At 38.8% G+C, this 22,274-nt stretch overlaps 1 protein-coding gene across 1 annotated transcript in view; it reads left to right on the top strand.

The window, feature by feature from the left end:
- Positions 1 to 22,274, top strand: part of large2 (LARGE xylosyl- and glucuronyltransferase 2) — a 142,898-nt gene that overhangs the window by 49,326 nt on the left and 71,298 nt on the right. The window contains exon 2 of the mRNA XM_023290787.3: positions 299 to 408. The gene's annotated coding sequence lies outside the window, so the exon portion shown is untranslated. The remainder of the gene's footprint in view (positions 1 to 298; positions 409 to 22,274) is intronic.

Genomic DNA, 22,274 nt, shown 5'->3' on the forward strand with positions numbered 1-22,274 from the left:
AATCAGAGTGACGCACGCTGCTGATGGCAACAAAAACAAAACAAACATTTAAGAAAAAGATCTTCTGAGCTCCAACTTTAATAATGACGGTAATGAGGAGCTCTGTTTGCCACCTGATTGACAGTTCAATTGATCCTCTGGGGCTTTTGTTGTTTGATATTCGGCAGTTTTTTGGTTCTGCGCCATCAGAAACCTCAATCTTCACTCTTCATTCGCTCTTTTGGGTTGATTTTTCTATGTGATATCTACTATATTTCCTCTGCTGTCATCTCATACCTGTTTATATGTGTTTTTACAGACTGGATTTTCACTCCGAGGTTCCTGTTGGAGGCTTCGACTGCAACTGAGGAGCTTCTCCATCACTTCTAATCAGTTTTACCCTCAGTGGGATTTACATTCATGGATCTGGTGAGTAACGTGTGCTTTCTTTTTCATTTTTTCCTTATTTTTGTGGCGTAAAATGCCCGCTCAGTGAGTGTGTGTGGGTGTTTTATTGCTGCACAAGAAAATGACTACATGTGAAGTGTAAAATCAGCTGTGTGGAGACAATAATAGGTTTCAGTTTGTGCTTGAGATGCAGAAAGATCCACACAGGAGGATCAGATTCAGGCGTGTTGTCTGTAACTCCCGGATGTTTGGGCTCTTTTGTTGTCGATTCCTTTGCGTGCCTGGTTTTCTGATTATTCTGTCGCCTTGTTTATGTGACTTGAGACCTGACAAGAAGCATAAATGTGACTTCAGTGGAGCCGCTTTAGTCTTTTAAACTCCTTCAGATAATTATGGCGTCATGTAAAGTGGCGTCTAAGCAACGCGAGGCATTTTCTCTCCAGTGGATTTCACTTTGTGTTATTTTTCTGTTGCTGTTTTTCCTTCTTCTGCTTCAGGAGTTATGAAAGCTGCAGTGGAAATTATTTATGTGCGCTTGAAGCAGTTTGGTTGCGAATTTAGCACAGTAGCATGGAGCCTCTTTCAGCTCATGAAGGAAGCATCATGGGCAGATCAATACTGCTGTTTTGTATTTTTTATTTTTTGGGTGAGTGTTACCTGAAGTAGAAGCAGAACAGTGTTTTGCACAAAAATACACTGTTCTGAATATTTTTAGTGATTCTCCGTGGGCAGGATTAAAACCAGGAACATCATCTTACTGCACTAGAGTCAGAAAAGTAATGTTTGTGAGGAATTTTTTCGCATCTATACAGGCACTGCTGCCTTCTAATTTTCTGTAAGTCCATATTAAATCTAGTTACTGCACAAGAATCATTTGAAAATTCACTGTTTCTGCTTTCATTTACAGTCATGACAGCCTGCTAACTGCTCTTAGCCAGAACAACGTCTCACCTCATGTTAATTAGTTAGATTTGGCAAAATTCAATTGCTAATTTGACACCAATATCAGCACATAAACTGTCGAAGAAACAGTGAGGTATGTATTTACCAAAAATTACAGGCTGACACGAAAACACTGTCAGATGGAATTAATGTTTTTATTATTGATTATTGTACACGTCAGAAAATGGTGAAAAATGTTTTCCAAAGTCAGAATAATCAGTTTATGGTCTGATATGAAGCTTCAAATTATCACATTTTAGAAGCTTTTACCACAAATGTTTGGATTTTTTTGTTTGCGTTTTTAAGTCCCCATCCAGATTCTTGTGTTAGTTTTGTTTTTGCATTACAGTTATATAGTCATGGTGAAGATTTTTTCCAGGACAGACCTGCATCCTTTCATCATGACTTATAGGAGCTTCCTATCAGAGCTGCAGCTGTGGTCAACTTTTAAAATAATTTCCAGCTATTTGGAACTATTGTGTTAAGAGATAAAAGACAAATTGATTTGATTGCAGCTACCTGAATGTGAATATTGTCTAGTTTCTTTCCTTCTCCATCACAGTAAACTGGAAACCCTGTAGACAAAAGAAGTCATTTGCCATTTTGGGCCATTTTTTCACCATTGTCTGACATTTTATAGACAAACCACCTAGTCAGATAATGGAGAAAATAACTGACAGATGAGTCAGGAAATGAGTGGAAATAATTGTTTGTAAGTAGCACACTATAATAATCTCGTTAAAGCATAAACACCAACCTAAAGTACAATAGTTTTAAAATATAAGGTTGTCGGTCCATATTTCAGTGAAAAACTCTTCTCCCCATCTGCTATTGTGGATCATTTTTCCTGCAACGTCCATAAAGTGTTTTGAAATTCCAACCATCCAAAAAAATAATTATCCACAATACATCTTTTGCCCTCTACTTAACCGGTTAATGTATTTTTAATAGGGTGAATTATTAACAGCAGTTAATTGTTCATCATTAACATCCCCGAAGACGATTCCCACTGTGGTGTTTGGATGAATTCTCACAGCCAGTTGATTATAAAGTCTAAAACCTAGCTCTCAGCCCTTTTTCTTTCCTTGTATCCCCCTTCAGAAGCTGAAGAAATCCTCCTTACCTCATGTGAATTTTACAATATTTGGGAAACTCCAGCTAAAATCGGTCAAGTTGGATTTTGCTGCCAGTATCTGCTTTCTCCTCGCTGCATTGGCTCTGTGCCGCCCTCAGTTTGAGAACCCCTGGATCAGCACCACAGTGGCCACAATCACGCTTCCTATCAGCATCTTTTAGTTTCACTAGAGAAACGGCTTCACCGGTGAAAATCGACAGATTGATTTGGCAAATGTGCATCTAGTTAACTGTCTTTTCTCTCTCAATAAAGAACAGTGTTTAGTCGCTTCTTGGATGGAGACTCTGTGAAGTGGTTCAGCTTTTGTTTCCTCTCGCTATCAACTCTGTCAACTGTTGGTTTCTTCGCTGCCACTTAACACATTCTGCGAAACGTCTTCGCCCTCGTTCTTTTTTTAGAAACACAATCAGCAGAGTGTCGGCTGCTGCACGAGCATTTTGTGTTGCAGTGGCTGCATGTGAAAGCTTTTAATTTCTTGGTTTGAGGGGGGGGGGCGGGAGGAGCATGAGGCAGCGTTTTCATCCTTGACAAGTTGAAAGAGGCAGATCCGTCCTGCCGCAACCCCCTCCGCCTGCCGCAGGTTATTTAGAGTTTGGGAATACGAGGCCTCTGAAGTCTGTGCGGCACGAGAGGATCTACCAGGCTGCAGTCGGCTCCATCGCATCACATCGAGCAGCGGCTGAATCAGCTGAGGAGGCTGTTTCTACCTGAGATTGTGAGTGTCGAAGCCCCGTCTGACGAAGGATGTTTCGTTCGGCTGCGTAGGCGGATTCTGGAGGCGCTTCCATCCCGATTTTGTACAGTTTTCCACCTGATAAACCAAATGACGTGTGTAGAACCTGCAGCTCATCTCCTGGAGTACATAAATGCAACCTACACATTAATGCATCAGTAGCAATAATAATCCAATAACTAACTGTATTTTTAATGTTATGAGCAGCAACTTTTACTTTTGATACATAAATAGATTTTCTTGGAGAATTGAAACCTTCAAAATCAATCCATTTATCCATTTATTTCACCCTGTAGTTTATATATTATCAAAATCGTTCACATTTTTGTTGACAAAATTTCAAACCCAGCTTTTTGTGTTTGTTTTGAGACTTGCTGGTGATGAATGAATCAACAGGGGAAAGGACTTTACTTCGAGTTTTGTTCTTTCTACACTTGGTGCTGTTTTAAGAAGGTACTTATGTCTGGAAGGAACCCTGTAAAACCCAAATATAGAGAAAAATTTGCAAGAAAAACAAACATTTCTTGTGACTGAAACTGGAAAGAGCTTATACTGCTGGGATTCTGCTCCCTGGAGTTATTGCTGTTGTAGGAGGTCGCTGAAGCAGAAATTATGGGCATTTTTAGTACGTTTTAAGGAAAGAATTTCTGTTTTCCTACTCACATTGTGTAAACAAATACACAGAGGGTCCATTAGTAGGGTTGACTGTTTCTGTAGTCTCACATCATATTTCACGAACAATTATGGCAAAACAGAAATAGTAATAAGAATTCATAGTATTTTTTATGAGAAGTTACTAATTCATAAAAAAATGTGCTGAAATTATATTTAAGATATGTATTTAAACTTTGAACACTTTAAGCTGTATTTCACTGCGTCACATATGAGTAGTTCAAATCAGATTTTTATTCATTTATTTTGTGAATACTAAGAAAACATGCCTTTCTAACCAGGTGTATTGGGGCTTCAAAGGGTTAAACCTGAGTCATATCTCTTGTTTAATGTATATCCTAAACTGCAGCCTGTTCAATTTGCTAACTGCATCATTTCCAGTTATGATTTTGATCTGAAATTGATTAGTTGTGTCATAGTCTGACACACCTGAAACTCGACGCCCATCTATCCGCCCCAACCTCCTCCCTGAGAGTTTTTAGTCTCTGAAACATCACATTCACTTTCTTTGCTCCTTAAATTGTCTGATGCTGTCATTTCCTGGTGAATATAGTATTCTACCCTCTGTTTGGTGACATATCTGATGTTTTTGTAGTTTAGAAGTTGACACATTTACCTTTTTATTCCATTTTAAACTGAAAGTGAATCAGTGACATTCCCAATGTTGAACGACATTTTGTATAATCGACTCGTCTCTACACTTTGTTTCCACATAGCATGGCTTCACGTCCATAAATATCTATAATAAATGTGTATAATATTCTAGTGCTCAACATTTCATTATGGATTAATAGAAATTCATTGCAGCCACATGAGAGAAGCTAATCAGAGGCTGTCGCTTTTTAGTGTTCGGTTTCATGGAATATGTGTGAAGCTTTACTGCCACCAAAACTGGACCAATAATACACAAAGAGAAATAAAGCAGGAGATTATTCTGCCACATGTAGAACCAGTTTTGTCAGGCACTATAGTATACGTGTTTTTTATATATTACACAACTAGAGAGTGTCAAATTAGCTTAATTAGTTTATTTTTAATTACACACCGAAACGATTTGTCTGTCAGTATAACTACTAAAGCTAAGCTAATTAATTTTCCAACTTCCTGGTGCACACAGTTGAGCCATTCCACCTCACTTCACCAAAAAGTTCCCACCTAACCATCTCAAATTTGTCAGGTTTTTTCTATGCATACGTATGTTCAGTAAAATGTGTAAAGTTTGTGGTCACAGGTTTTTTGTATAATCGTCTTCGCACTAATCTGTGGATCTGTGGAGTCATTACTTCATAAATAATGTAGCTAGATTCCCAACATTTTGTAGTTTCATTGATACGTACATCTGGTCTTCAATAGTCCAACCCTGCTTTGACTAAACAGTACAAACCAGTAATATAATGGTGCAAATTTGGTCAGAAAAATTCAATGTTTCTGTCTACTCTGATATTCCCCATAAACCTTCATTTTTCATCCTAAGAGGCAGATTTTTTCCTGTGATTGGCACCAGTAGAAGCTTTAAACTGCAGAGTGTGGTGCCAGTCAGAGGCTACTTTATGAGAAAAAAATTATTGGAATCACGTTTTTGCATTCATTTATGGCCAGTATTTGAACATGATGGCTGAAATCACTCCAGTAGCTGTGAGTTATATAATGTTGTTACTGGGCCAAAAGAAAAAAACATGGTTTTCCAACTCGTAGTGCTTTAACCCTCCTGTTAGGTTCATTTCTCTGGAACAGCAGTGATGTTCCCGAGTTTGACCTGGGGCATGTTTAATTATCAAAATAAATAAACATTGTTTATATCTTATTATTAGCTCCATTACTAAGCATTTCAATCATTATTTAGTGCAGTGGTGTTCTTTACCTCTCACGGATCATGGTTCAATGAGGAAAATTCACTCGATTTTCATAAAAAAGAAATGTTAAAACTTTTTTTTAATGTGCATTGGAAATACAACAGTTTTACATGACACAGATTTTTAAAAAAAAAATACATTTTGAATTTTTTTCTTTTTATGGTGTTAATATAAAAATATCAATTAACACGAGACACTTCATCTGTTCAGGGTGGGTTTGCACATATGTGAAATGAACAGTTTTCATTTTATATGCTGATTACACTTACTAAGCCCAGCAGAAGAAGTTTCATACTGAAAAAAATACTTTTAACAATTAAAAATGTTTTTTTTAAGCTTCAAAATAGGTTACTTTTGATCCACAACATAACAGGAGGGTTCAGCAATTTTATGAAATGTAGTACATATACAATTTCGTCAAATTTTTCACACATCTGAGGCAAATTCAGATCTGAAAAACACGGAAGGAGTAGTTTTACAAACACAGAGGAGATCATGAAGCCTCTTATAGAATACAATTCCGGTTTATTAGCATCTGAACACAGAGCTGTGTGTCTCTGTCTTTCTGCTGTTTTGTGTTAAGCAGATAGTTACACTGGCTTTATAAGGTTGGAAACAGAACCAGACATTAATTGTGACTCAGAACCAAAACTAGAAGCTACAATCCATTGTAAAGTTGCAGCGATGATGCTGATTCTCATCCATTCTCATCTTTGTAACCGTGGAAATGTTTGTTAGTGGAACTCCAGATAATTGAATTAGCAGCTCTGTGTGTGTGAGAAGCTCCTATGGTTAAATCGCAGAGTAGCTGCACCTGCTGCGCGCAGAAATGCGACGCCTCGGGCTGATTGATGCGTTCAGCTCGCAGCCACACATGACCTGCAGGACTTATAATGAGCTTTTACTCTGCGACACACAAAGAGCCACTCGAACAGCTTCCCCCTCCACCGCAGAGGTGACCTGACGTGTCCACAGGGCACTCACCCACAATGCACCCCTCTCCCACACCTAATCCCCTCACCTCTGACCCCGAATCTGCTGCCGGGCTCTGATTGGACAGATAACAAACACCGCAGGTCATGTGATGTGCTGATGGGGTCGTCTGGGCCGCCGGCAGGTTCGAGGCTTCGTGTTTAATTAGGTTGGGTTCCCAGGAGAGGGGACGGCTGTGGCCCCGGGGGGCTTCTGTCAGAGTTTAGAGGTGAAATTAGGACCTCAGTGAGACGGAGCACAGCAGCATAAATATTTAACCACATTTTTAAATGCTCCTAAGTGAAATTGTGGCCTGTTGTGTGGTTTTGTCCCAAACAAAAGAAGCAGCAGCATAAAAATAACACGAGTATAATAGAGTTTATTGTTGCCATTGTGTTGCAAGGTTTATTAGTACATCTGAGAGGGATGTGTTGAGATGTTTTTCATGTTTGGTAACAATCCTGCTGTTAATTGATTGTTTAAGGATTGTGCTTTGAGGAAATGTCAGTTTTTTGGGAGTCGAGCATCACGAGCTGTCAAACGAACAGAAAAAAACTGCAGATATTCTGATGGTTCAAAGGGAGTTTTTCACCTCAAATTAAAGTTTTTTGTCAAATATGTTCCCATAGTTTTCTACTCGAGTAAATACCAAAACATGTTTATGACATACGATGAATTTTAAAGCAATTCTGGCAACAATGCAGGTTTTGCAGATACTGTTACTTTCTGAGAACAAAACTTAACTGACAGAACGAGTAAAAGCATGTTTTTTGTGGGGCAGGAAAATGGTTTCAGAATGAGGCAAACCTTTTTAATTTAACATCTGCAGACATTCTGATCTTTGGCACCCACATAAACCAGAAAATATTCACATTTAATGAGCTGAAATCAGAATTTAGACTCAAAAACAGACAAAATAGTTGGCGGTTAGTTCAATAGTTGACAGCTTATCGATTAACTGCAGCAGCTTTAGTTTCCTCCAAACTGTTTCTGCTTTTGCATTTTAGTCGTATAGATACATCTTTTCTAATTTTTCTAGGTTGTTTAAAGAAACAAACTAAATCTAAAATGGTTCACAAATTACCGTCTAGTTGTTTGTAGGGCTGAGAACAAGCTGCAGTGATTAATCTAATAGTGGATACTATTGAACTTATCAACTTTTTCAATAATTAGTTAATCAGATTGAGTGTTTTTTTTTATTATAAAGGTCTAAATTCTCTGATTCCAGCTCCTTAAATGTGAATATTTTCTGGTTTCTTTCCTCTTCTGTGACAATAAACAGAATATCTTTGGGCTGTGGACAAAACAACACTTATCAACATTTCTCACAGTTTTCTGACTTTATATTAACCAAGCAACCATTTGATTAATCAAGAAAGTAATTGCCAAATCAATCAACAAAGAAAATAATCTGAAAATGGTCGATTTATTGATTTGTCAATCAGCAAACTAATAAGTCATGGATTAAGTGTTTGCTCTTACTGGTCACATTGTTCTGTTACACATTTTACACCTGATGGACCTTCTTGATGCTGTTTTTGTGAGATTGTATGATTTAGTGTTCAACTAGTGTTTTTTTCATAATAATTTGTCTATAATATATTTATAATATGTTTATTCAATGTAAAGTCTAAGAAACGAACCCAAAAGCAGATCTGCTCTATTGAAATGCTGAAATCTGCATATATTTTTTTTAGATATTTTCTCATCTTTTTGCTTGAAAATAACAGAAATATGAATTATTAAAAACAGCTACAGCTCATTTTTCTGTGTCTAAATCGATTCGGTGAAAAAATAAACAGCCGAAAAATCGATGATAAAAATATCCGCCGTCGTTTGATGTGCAGTGGACAGCTTCACGTCTAAATGATGGTTTGACTTCAGAAAATAAGTGTCAGGATGAAAAGAAGAATCCTTGGAGGACGTTTCCAACAACAACAGCAGCCTCGCCGCCCCTCCTCTCGAGCCTCGCCGTCCTCTTCTTCATCCGGAGTGAGTGATGAGGCCTCCTGTGCAGCCATCCAACACATTTACTGTGACTGCCGGAGAAATGAGCGTCCAAGATTGAAGGAGGAGGAGAAGTGACGAACCAAGATTGAGAGAGACAACATGTGATTCGTACAGTGAAAAGCTCTCATTAATGGATGTCTGCCACTCCCTCCGCTCTACTATCGCTGTCCACACACACACTGAGACACACAGAACCACACAAAGACACACACCTCCTCCTCCCATCGCTGTCAGAGAGATGAATCTCTGTTGGAGGATGGAAAGAAATGGAGCCGAGCCTCCGCTGGGGAAATGAACTCACAACTATACTTAATCATTTACCTCCACCTCTCCCTCCTCTCCCCTCCCTCGCTATCTATCTGGTGTATTTCTGAGCCTCTCTCGCCCTCTGGTAGCTGACATTTGAACCGAGGAATCGCCGCAATCTGAAAATGGCTTCCTGAGGCTCCCAGAAACGAACGCCTCTCAGCACTTCATGATTCAGGATCCTGTGGATCAGCAGCCAGAGGGGACTGTGGGGTGAAATTACATTTCACAGTCTCCCTGGATCGGCCTGCTGTTGCATAATTGGTGCTAAAATGATTAAAAATAGACCGAACACAATGCGGAATCAGTGTGAGGGAAGAAAACGGTTTCCTCTGAGGAGGTAATAGATGAAGGAACCACAGAGGAGCGTAATAATGCAGAAGCTGCGTATCGACACCTGGACTGACCTTTTCTTACTGGATGAAAACATCACTCAGTTTTCATCGTCATCGTCGGCTGTGATTGAGCTTTAGTTAAGTTTAGCCAAATAAAACTCTGTGAGGAAGTTTTGGCAACACGTTCGGGTCAGCAGCCTCAGTCACATTAATTCAAGGTTAATGGTTGCAGAAATGTCACATTAACCTTTTCAAATCTGCCTCTTGGTGCAGCTGCCTGCGATGTTTCCAAACAGGAAACAGAATGAATCATGTAAACAGGATCTGCAGAACCGGAGGTGCTCTGTGTAGAGATCAAATATTAAACAGATTCCTTAACTCATAGCTGCACACGTTAACATCAATAATTGATTAATCGCTGAAATAAATAAAATACAGTGGACATTTTTTCTGTGCTGATAAAACCCTTTTTAACAACTGACACTTTCTCTTTGCTGCAAAATCGACACTGTTACATCTGAAATTTGAATAAATGATAAAGTAAACACCAGATTACTTGAATTATAGATTAAAATGACAGTTCAAAAAGACTTGATTTAAAATTGATGTTCAGTTTTGGCCAGACAAAGTATTAAACACAGCAAACCAGCAGCAGTCCTCCTCAGTAAATAACCTGGAACAAGATTATTGTCTTCATTGCAGTCTGATGTCAAAGTAATCCTTACAGCTGAGCTATATGATGAAGTCGACGCTCATCCAGCTGCTAGAAACAGCTGCTCAACTTTGAAACACTTCCAAAAAAATACTGTCGCAGCAACTTTACCAGTCCAGGAAATCTGTCAGTATTTGCTGCCACGTCTAACTTGTATTTATATTCCAGGCAGAACGTCACTGATACACCATTAGCATTTCAAACTCCTAGCTTACCGTTAGCATGAGCCTGAGGTAGCTAGCTAAGCTGAACTGTTCACCGACACCTTTTTACTACTTGGTGCTGCAGAGTTTATCCACAGTTAGCAGTTGCACAGCAGGGAGGTGCACAATTTATTGACTCTTAAGGGCAGTCAGCAAACACACCTGTAACTCCACCCCACTAAACAGTAAGAGTCTCCACCTGGTGGAGCAACCAGGTACTACAGCAAATCTACAATATATATTCTGACAGGCAGGCTCCTCATCTTCAACCCTCATTGGTTAAGATATACTAACAGCCATCAATCAACTAATAATCATCAATAAATATCTGTAGTTTCATGTAAATGTCATTCCTGAATACGACCTATAAACCAGGAAAAGCTTTGTAACTGGGAAACTTGTGTCTTGGACAATTTAAACACAAAAGAAACAGCATTACATTCTGACATTGATTTTGGAAGTTATTCAGGGACTATTTTAATAAATAATTCAGCCTGTCAGTCATTTTCCAAGCAAAATTGTTGCACATTCCTTGAATCAAACTGCATTTTGTTTTTTTGACGTTGCCGCTAATGATTGCAGATTCACTATTTGTGATTTTGCACAAAACCAAAAACTTTAATGAGGCTGTTTGGACAGTTCTTACATCTTATAGAAAAAATAATTAATTGGTTTACATGCACAGATATTGACATCTTACAGGTAAAACCAACATAAAGTGTCTCAGTGAGGTGTTGCTGCCAGAACAGCTTCACTGCTAATTGGCATTGATCCTCCAAGTGTCTTTGAAGTCTACTAGAGGGATGAACATCCTTCTTCTTAAAGGTGTTTCTTCATTTGGTTTTTCGATGATGGAGGTTGGCTGTCTGACATATTGGTCCAAAATCTGGTGACCATGAGACCGTAAAATATGATTTACGTCAAACCAATCAGTGATCCCTGGAAGAAACCAGCCCATCAGGGTAGAAATGTTCCGTCTTTCATCAACCTTTTATCAACCATGCCAGCAAAATGGTACAACAGAGCCACCGGATCTCCTCACTGAAGGGCTCAAAGGTTCAGGTGGTTCCTTTAATTTGAAACCAATCTGTGACTGTCAAAGAAAAACTAAAGATGCATCTACAAATTAATATGCAAAGTCCAAATAAAAGACCTAAAGGACTTAAAATTCTGCTACTTCAGACATAGCAGAAAGGCTTGATTAAAATAGATGTCACAACAACGGTGATCTTTTTCTAAAAAGTCCTTGAATCTGGTTTATTATTCCAGAGATAATTAATTAAATTCTGCTGTAATATAAAGTAGAACAGATTTTTTTTTTCCCCCACCACAGTTAAATATTAATTTCAAACAATCCCAACAGCTCAATAAGTCACATGGCTGGTCTTCTTTTTCTACCTGTGCCAGAAGAGTATTGATCGGGATGTTGGTAGATCCTGGATATCAGCTCTTTGATCAGAGGAATCGTAGGAAGTGCTCTGATAAAGCATCGATTTTTGACATCGCTGTCCTGAGCAGACCTCGGACCAGTCTGGGGCTGGAACCTGAAAGCAGCGTTAATGTGTCCCGGACAGAAATAGCAGCATGTGACTCACCACATTAACAGAAGCCAATGAGGTCTCTGAGCATCAAAGAGAAGAGAGCATGCACTCTGAAATGCAGACTGTGCAGATTGGGGACATGAATGACGATGCATCGGGAAAAGATGAGGTCCAGTCCACAGGTTAATGTGGGAGCTTCACTATCATCAGTTGTGTAGCAAAGATTTGATTAATTAGAGTCTCAACTTCCACTTTTCCTGATATTCTGTCTTTATTAACTTAACTTTGTTTTTAAAGGACTTGAAAGAAGTTTTTATCGAAATCTGCAAAGATCAGATGTTCATCTACATCTTTGTAATTAATTGTGCCAAAGCATAAGCAGTAAAGCACATTTATTGTGATTTTCGGCACCTAACTCATCCCGCAGCTTTTATAAAACCCATTGAAATTACATATCTAAACATACGGCTCAATTAGGAATGGTGTGCTATGACTCTTGGTAGCGATTCGTGTAGCGGTTTTTATGAAATTCGTATTAAAAAAAAAAACAAAAAAAAACAACCCTGCATTAAATAACCCTATTCAAATGAATGGGAGTCAGCCAGAAAACTGCCAGAACCAGTTGTCTTTGGAACCTTGTAGCTCCGCCGTATTTTACAGTAGAAACGTCATTCAAAGTTTAAACAGAACACAAGGCTTTGAATATTATTCGTCTACATACGTGTTTTGGTATCTTTTACTGTTTTTATGCAATTGCAGTTTAAGTTTTTGGATTTGTTTTAAAATACAGAATTTTTCAGAACTATCTTTTGACCAAATCCATTTTAGGACAAAAATGCAGTAAACCTTGTCTCCTTCTCACAATTTTTCCTCTACATAAATAATTTATACATTGACATGTTGGCATATTTGTCCTCTTTCTCCCAGTGAGCGTCTTGTTGCTGTAGGATTTATAGTTTTTTCATAAATCACCTCAGAGCACAGAGTGCACTGACAAAAACTCTCATTGACTCTCATTATATTGGAGCTCGAAAATGTTGAACGAAAATCAGAAATGGTAAGTTTCTTTAATGTGCCACCAAATCTGAATAATACACAGTATGTACATGAAAGTACAGCGGCTTTTTCAAACCATGATTGTGCGTCACACTGAAAAATTTGTTTTGATACAACTTTTAGTTTTTATGCTGTGACTGTTTGTTCGAGGGTCTAATTCTTAGTCTGCTCTGCTCACTGCAACCAACCGGTGATTCACAGCTGATTGGCTGATTGATACACTTTTAGAACAAAAGCTCAAAGACCCTAAAAAGTACTGACCTGGGTTTGTGAAACATGTTGGCTTTTCAAAATAAAATGTACTTATAAATATTGTAGCAGAACATATTAACTGGAAGCTACATTTGCATACTCAAATTTCTTCAGACATTTTCTGGTTCATCATTAAAGTTGTAATTTAAGTAGCTCCTAGAGGACTTTGAAAACACTTTGATTCATACATGTTTTCCATTGGTGCCCAAGTACAGTAGGATATTCTAAATTCTCCAGATATCCGGTGCTAAGTGTGCACGCTGTTCTCGGTACACCTCAGGAATATTCACCGACTCTGAGCTCAGTCTGTAACCAGCTGCTCTATCCTGTAGAAAGAGCAAATTCACAGCCTTTCAGACGCTTTCACAGGAGCCCCGAGTGTTTTTTGTGTTTAATATGAGGGGCGATGTGACCCTCTGAGCAGGAGACCGACATGTACCTTTTCGCATAATGGAGTATGAATAGAACCACGTTCGCTTTCCTCCCTTGAAAATCCACTGTGGCCTGCACACAAGGATGCAGAAGCCACGAATTGGCTTTCAGAGTGCTCAGACGATTTTGCTTTGAAGCTTTGACAGCAGAGCTCAAATGACCAATAAAGTTATATTTTTAGATCTGAGAGTGAGCTCATATGTATATGGGGTTCACACCTGAGTAATCTAAAAGGTGAGCCACAAACCTTGATCTTAATCCCTGCTGAATTTGTAGGAATAAAAGTATGTTTCTGCTTCTTTGTTCCAGTTTTTAACTCATCTACTCCACATATTTAACAAATTTAGCCAATATTCTGTCAATCAGGTGTTTTTCTATGACTATAAGACTTAAAATGGCCAGATTAAGTAGCTCTGAAGAGACTTCTGAAGGCCACAACAACATGCACAATCACCACAGCAAGGTGCAAAACAAAAACTAAAAGACTCAAACGACCACCAAGAAGACTCAAGGTGACCAGAAAAAGACACAAAACCACAGAAACCGAAAAACAAGCAAACAATGGGACTCAAGGTGACCACAAAGAGTCAGAAAATGAGCATATAAAGGGAAAACAAGAACACAGCAACAACAACAAAGAGACCTGAAACTGCAAGAAATGTCAGAATGCCTACAAACAGACTCAAAATGATGGAAAACAATCACAAGGACACAAAACAGCTGTAAAGACACTTAGAATGACTACAAAGACACTCAAAATGACCACAATTGCTTCAAATAGGTGCATTATAACCATAGAGAGACTCAAAATTTAAAGAGACACAAAACGACCACGAGGAGGTGCAAAATAAGACACTACAAGGAAGTGCAAGAGTACCGCAAGGAGACAGGAAACTCCTTTGAAAAGATGCTAACTGCCCACAAAGAGACAAAACAGCTGCGAAGACACTCAGAATAACTTTAAAATGAACCCAAAATGACTACAAAGACACTTGAGATGACCACAAACGGACTAAAAATTACCACATAGTTGCCTCAAATCAACCACACAGACAAAAACAACCACAGAGATGTAAAACAGAGACTCAAAATGACCACTAGGAGACAGAAAAATGACCATAGAGTTGCAGAACAACTGTAAAACAGTTGACAAGTGTAGCCAATTTTCTGTCAAGTGATTTTCTGACTAAAATACTTAAAACAACCAGAGATTCAGTAGCTCCAATGAGTAAAAGAATTAATCCTTTGACGCCTATTGTGACAAATTTGCATCATACCACTTTCATTCAGACTGCAGCAGAGATAGTGTATCCATTCCCCCAATGCTGGGTTGTGCATATTCGATACGTACCTCAGAACTTTTTGCAAGCACTGGTTTCTCATAGGACCGGTCGGAGTGAGACCTAATTATTATATATCTGTTATTATTATTATATGTATCTTCTATGTGTAACAGTTAAATTAACAATCTCCACTTATTTTTGCATCAGCTGGAAAGCAAAAACATGCAAAAAAAAAAAAAAAATTTAATTTAATTGTAAATAAATTCAGACATGAAGGGTTAAAATAGCTTTGAGAAGATAAAAAAAAATTTGCACAAAACCACAGAAACTCAAAAAATGAGACTCAAGGCAAACACAAAGAGACTAAAAATTACCAGTCACAAAACAACCACAAATAGTTGACAAATTTTATCAGTTTTCTGTCAATCAGATGTCTTCCTATGAGTAGAAATCTTTACAAAAGTAACCTAGAAATGGTATTAAATCCTTTCAAACAATGTGTTTTTAAAGCTTAGACAGTGTAGTGTAATCCTAAACCTAAACATGGCTTGTCTACTTGATATATTTAACACATTTGGCCAATTTTCTTTCAATCAGGTGTTTTTCTGGGGGCAGAAATCTTTACAACAGTGACCTAGAAATGTGCTTGTGGATGCAAATTGTTTCAAATGCTGTGTTTTTTAAAAGTTAGACAGTGTAGTGTAATCCTAAACCCAAACATGGCCCTGTGAGCTGCAGATACGAAGGGCTGCCAGTGTTTCTGGTGCAGCTTCTCCTGACTCTCGGTCATGTGGCATGTAAACAGTGAGGTTTTATCTGTGCAGCTTTCACCTCGCAAAGCTTCGTCCTGCTGTGCTGGACGCGATCCTGCTGGTGGAGTCGGCTGCTGTGCAGAGAGTGTGTGTGTGTCCCCTGCAGTTTGTCATGCTGCTGTCTGGTTGTGTTACCGCTGATGACTGACAGCCGTGACAGCACAGAGAAGCTTATTAAGACGAAGAGGCTGCGCAGAGGGTTAACAGGGCAGCAGCAGTGTGTGTGTTCGCCTGTGTGTGTGTTTGCATATTTGTCATGCTGGAAAATTGTCACACACTGTGATATTTTTCTAAAGCGATGCAAGGTCAAGTTCATACTGAAAGCAGAAAATGACCCAATTCCGACAGGTTTGAAAGTCCTGCACCGACAAAATTACTTTTAAATCATTCAGTAAAATTCATTAAATTTCTGTCTGTGGGTGAACATTATAGCGGATCAAATTAAAATTCAAAAGTCCAATTTCCGTTTCCATTTAATTATTTCACAGGCAAAATTAAAGTTGAAATGAAACTTTCAACACGCTCTGACATCTCAATCCTGGCATATTAGAAAAGGAAACTGAATTCATTCATCCATTTATTTTGGCTCATAGTCTCTGTAAGTTTTTCCATCAACGTCTCAGACTTTTGGAGCTTGCGTGATACATTCGTTTGGAGTTTATTTAATGTTAATGAGGAGTTTTATCAGTGCGTTGCCGTCCTAATGAGCTCACTTTGAGTCCGGTCTCAGCTTTACCTCCTAAAACTGATAATTTGACCCGACAAACTGGAGACACTCAGCTGTGCTTTGTAGATGTATTACTAAACCTTTTTCCCTGCAACATATCCTAAATGTTCTGTATAAAGTTACTTAATAGTTCTTATTAGGAAGTCAGAATTCAATTAAGAGACATAAAACAACCACTAATAAATTGAAAATGTCTACAAAGACGTAAAAAATGACCACAGCAAGATGGGAAACAATGACACTAGGACTCAAAACCAGAGATACAATGTCTTCAGACAGACTTAAAATCATCACAGACTGAAAAAAAAGCATAGAAACTCAAATATAAAAAAATAAGTTGCAAGGAGACTCAAAATGCCCACAAATGTGTAAAACAACCACAAAAAGACCCAAAACATAAAGTCTCAGAATGCCCATAAGAGACTCAAGATGACCACGAAGAGATGAAAAACAACTACAAAGAGACAAAACTGCTATGAAGACGCTCAAAGCGAGCACAAAGTGAGGCTTGACACATAGAGACACATGAAGACCACACAGAGACTAGAAATGACCACATAAACCTGCAAAACAGCCATAAAAGGATTCAAAATTACCACAGAGATGCAAAAACAACCAGAAAAAGAAGCAACTTGACCACAAAGAGACAAAAAATGACTACTAAGTGTGACCAACAACCACAACAGGAAGCAAAACAACCAGAAATGGGAGTGACATAACCGTAAAGAGACACAAAATGACCACAATGACATGCAAAACAAGCACAAAGATGTGACTCGACCAATAAGTGAAACACAAAATGACTAGAGATGGAAAATTACCACAAAGAGATAAATCAGTTGCAAAGTCACTAAAACTGACCACGAACAGACATAATGATTAGAAATGGACTCAAAATGGCCACAAAGAGACAACAAATTACCACAAAATTGCAAAACAATCAAAAAAATCCAAAACAACCACAAAATCAAATTCAAAACAACCACAACGAGATTCAGAATGACCACACAAGACTCAAAAGGACCACACACAGGCACAAAGTGACCACAAATAGCCTCAAGATGACCAGGAGGAGAAACCAGCAGCAAAGACATTTAGAAGACATAAGAAGAAGAGTTTTTTGCTGACTGTGTGGGTGGACGGAGGCAGACACAGCGACCCTGCAGCCTCAGATGGAGCATGTTATCGGAGTTGGAGGTCGGCAAAAGAGCAGCTGGTAGTTTTGTTTCCTGCAGGCTCAGATTCTGCCTCCGCTGAGATTCAGCTGCATCACATGATGGAGCAGCGATCACCTCCAGCTCCAGGTTTTCACTGCTGCTTCCAGCTGAGTTTCTCCTAAAGACACTAAAGATGTTTACAGTCAGATTCAGGACTTCACCTTAGAGGCTCGGTTCAAATCAATATCAGAAAAAATGCCTTTTCTTACTTGCTCCCAGTAAAGTCTAGTCATGCATTTATGGTGGACATTGTGGAATTTTTGACTCTGCATCACAACAGCTTGCTGAATCTTCTAATTGTTTTAAAAACCTCATCTGTACACATATTTCTGCTATATGCAGAGGTGCAAGCCTACAAAGAAATGCTAAATTGATACAAGGAGACATAAAGTAAGAGATACAAAATGACCACACACTGGCATAAAAGGAGGAAAGGAAATGCAAGATCACTGCAAAGACACATGAAATGACTTCAAAAAGATGCAAAACAACCACAGAGAGGCTCAAAATAACCAGATAGACTCCAAAAGACTACAGAACACATAAAAAGACCACAGAAACTCCAAATGACAAAAAGAGGACACAGGAGAGTTATGCAAGGGAAGAACTTACTAGAAAGAAATGCCAGATCACGTTACAGACTTCAAAAAGATTCAAATGACCACATAGAGACTCAAAGATATTGAAAATGACCACAAAGAAATTCAAGATACCTGCAGAGTCATAAAAAAAGATTTGAAGATTTGAAAAGAAGCAAGCAGCAACCAGAAGACTCAGAATGCACAAGAAGAGACACCAAGTGACTGTAAAACACATAAAAAGACTACAGAGAGACCCCAAATAACACAAAGAGACAGAGTAAAACCACAAAGATACTACCACATAGAAATCCAAGATCTCTGCAAAGAGAAATGAAATGGCTTCAAAAGGTGCAAAACAACTACAAATAGGCCCAACATTACAAGAAGAGACACAAAAGGACAACAATGAGATCCAAAAGAAGACAATCCAAGGTCACTGCAAGTAGACACTACCTCAAAAAGATGCAGAGCGATCACAGACTCCAAATGACCACAAAGAGACTCCAGATGACCACAAAGAGACTCAAAATGACCACAAAGAGACTCCAGATGATCACAAAGAGACTCCAAATGACCACAGAGACTCCAAATGACCACAAAGAGACTCCAAATGACCACAAAGAGACTCAAAATGGCATGTAGAAGCACGTAACTTACAGAATAACCAGAACAAGACTTAAATTGACCAAAAGAGGCACAAAACAACCACAAAGAACTGCGAAGAAGATCCCTGCACAGAGTCAAGAAATTCCTTTAAAGAGGTGCGATACAACCACAGGAAATTTTTAACCTAATTAACCATTAGGAGACTTTAAATGACCAAATGGAGACAAAAAACAACCACAAAACTCAAAATGATCAGAACAAGGGTTAAATTAACCAAAAGAGGCACAAAACAACCACAAAGATGCAACGGAAGAAGTTACAATAAAGCAATTATAACATTACTGCAAAGGGTCATGAAATTCCTTCAAAGAGGTGCGATTCAACCACAAGGACATTTAAAATAACCACTAGGAGACTTTAAATGACCAAACGGAGACACAAAACAACCGCAGAACTCAGAAAGTTACCACAAAGAGACCCAAAATGGCTACACTTTGGCACAAAACAACAGCAAGAACTGACAAAGTACCAGAAAGACTCAAAATGACTGAATAGAGGCACAAAACAACAAGAACTCACAAAGTCCTACAAAGAGACTCAAACTGACAAAACAGAAAAACAAAGCAACCACATGAAATGATAAAAAATTACCAGAATGAGACTCAAAATGACCAAAAGAGGCCCAAAACAACTACAAAGAGATGGAAAATAAGAATTTCCAACAGAGGTTTGCAAGATCCCTGCAAAGAGTCATGTGACTACTTGAAATATATTTAAAATAACCATTTAGAGACTTCAGATGACCAAACTGAGGCCCAAACAACCACAAAATTAAAGGACGTGACCACAAAGAAACTCAAAATGACCGAATAGAGGCACAAAACAACAACAAAAACTCACAAAACAATCAGAAAAAGACCAGAAATGACAACAAATAATGCTCCTGCTTTATGTTCAGGTATCTTACTAGAGTGAAGGTGGAGAGGAGCCTGTTTTGAGGTGAAATAGGAATCAGAGTTTGATATTTTCTCTCAAACTCTGTGTTCATTCTTAATATTCATTGAATTATGTTGGAGGCACAGTTTGAGAATCTTTCCCCCACAGAATGACGTCCCGACAGAAGGATCCTGGAGCTGCCGTGTTCAGCTGCACTAAATAAACATTCATCAGCTTCGGCTTAATGCTAAACCCAACAGACGCCGATGTGTTTTGTTACAGAAGCTGCTCAGTGAGCAGAAACGACCGAAACGGCAGCTCCGCTCAGACAGGCTGAATGACAGCTTGGACCAGCTCCCGAACTTTTGTTATGTTTCCAGAGGGAGACGAGTTCATTCGAAAACAAGTTTTGTGCAAGAAAGTAAGTTTCAAAGTGAAGAATCGGAGCCACCGGCCAAGCAGCGGTTGAATCATCATATTGATCGACAGCGCTGTAAACCCCCACACATATACAGGTAGATCTCCTCCATAGGATGTTCTAAAATTGCAGCGTGCCAGCAGGTGAATATAGCAGCTGATTGCTTATAATAGATTCTCAGCAGAACCTCTGACCCTCTCTTGGACTGTGTGGATATGAATGTGTAGGCAGACGCAGCTCCCAGAAACAGACAGAAGAGCTGTTGTGTGCGAATGTGCTTGTGAATGCGTAAAACTGCGAGTCGATTGTCGTATTATTTATACAGTGTGTGTGGGTGGGCAGTGCAGAGCCAGAGGGCAGCACATGTTTACTCTGACAGAGATGGAGAGAGATTCTCTGCAGCGCTATCAAACAGCCGTCCTCTGCTTTCTGAATGTAAAGTAGCTCCGCTGTTGCCATCCTTTAACTTTTCCTCTTGTTTTCGTGGCTTCTGTCCAAATGTTGTTGTGCAAATATTAGCAGAATTTTGAGGAAATCGGCTAAAACTTTTTGTGAATAATAGGAGAGAGTTTGTTCAGGTAAACATGTGGCGGCACTGAAGTCACTGCTGTAACGTCAACACAGCACCTTAATCTTTTACTCTCACCCTTCACTTTATTGGATTCGCTGCAGCCTTTTCCCAAAAGAGCGGAGTCACTGCTGAAAAAAATACAATCTAACCTGCTTAAATAGCAATAGAAGAGGTGACTACAACATTCAAACCCCACCACTATCTACAGTTTTCTGCAGAATGTCTGCTTTTCCAATTGTTGCAGCATCCTCTGTCTTCGAGTTTTGTACCTTCTGGGAATCCACACATTAATGGATCCTAGAGGTGATCGTAGACACAGATTTTCAATGTCTGGGTTTCAGCTTTTCGATAAAAAAAATGTTTTGCTTTTCAACTTCTCAGATGGGCCAAAAATGTAAATATTCCATCAAAACAAGAGAAAACAAACTGTAGATTAAACTACCTAGCTTTAGTATTACGTCAACCTGCTACAACTGTGAAATGCTGCTTATACATTCTAGCATCAATATTAGGAAGCTAATATTTCCATATTCGGAAACACATCAGTTGCAGGTTGTTTTTCTGCAGTAACATTCTGATTTTGGTACTTGTGATTCTACTACCATACAGTGGTTGTGACAGTTTTACCCTTTTCTCTGAGTTGCAGTACTGCAAGTAAAACTCCTTTGTTTAAAATGTTCATGTACGATTACAGAAGTATTAACAGCAAAATGTACTTAAGGTATGGAAAGTGCTAATCAGCTGAAACACTTTACCAGAGTTATACACCGATCAGCCACAACATTATGACCACAGGTGAAGTGAATAATATTGATCATATTGGTACTATGTGGTGTTCTGCTGGAAAACCTTGGATACTGGCATCCATGTTGATGAGACTTAGACACCCAAATAAATGTTGTCCCAGAACAAACACACTCCATCATGCAAATGTCAATCCTAAATGTCCCTGGCCTACTCCCATAAGAAAATGCACCCCACCAAATTGCAGAAACATCAAATAATCTTGAGGAACATGACAGTCTCACCCAAGATGTTGATTTGACCTCCAAACTTCCTAGACCCCATTCTGATCAAACATCAACAGGATGCAGTGGAACAAGTTTGATTCCCAGAGACCCTACTGCACAACCCAGAGAACCCAAAGGATCCACTGCAAACATCCTGATCCAGACCCCATAGGACACCCTGAGAGGTTCTCTGGTTCATACCCAATGGTTCAGAGCATTTTTGGCATCATTAGGGGGACCAATACAATATCATGCAGGTGGTCATAATGTTTTGCCTGATTATTGCATATGAATGATGAATCTAAAACAGTGCACTTTATAATAAACAGAGCTTACACATAATGTACCTTGAAATGAAAAGTCACTGCTAGCTCTAGCTGTAAAATGTACATTATTTTACTCCGAAATGGTTTCTGGTATTAATTTCATAAAGAGAACAGACTTCCTGAACACCCCCTCATTTTCGCAACTTTGAACTGGCCCAACCTAATGGAGACTGCTGGATTAGACATATTTAACATTTACTGAACGTTTATTTACAGTCGGATCCACACTAGTTAATACCATGTGTT

The sequence above is a fragment of the Amphiprion ocellaris genome, chromosome 1 (genome assembly GCF_022539595.1).
Source record: "Amphiprion ocellaris isolate individual 3 ecotype Okinawa chromosome 1, ASM2253959v1, whole genome shotgun sequence".
Taxonomy (NCBI): domain Eukaryota; kingdom Metazoa; phylum Chordata; class Actinopteri; family Pomacentridae; genus Amphiprion; species Amphiprion ocellaris.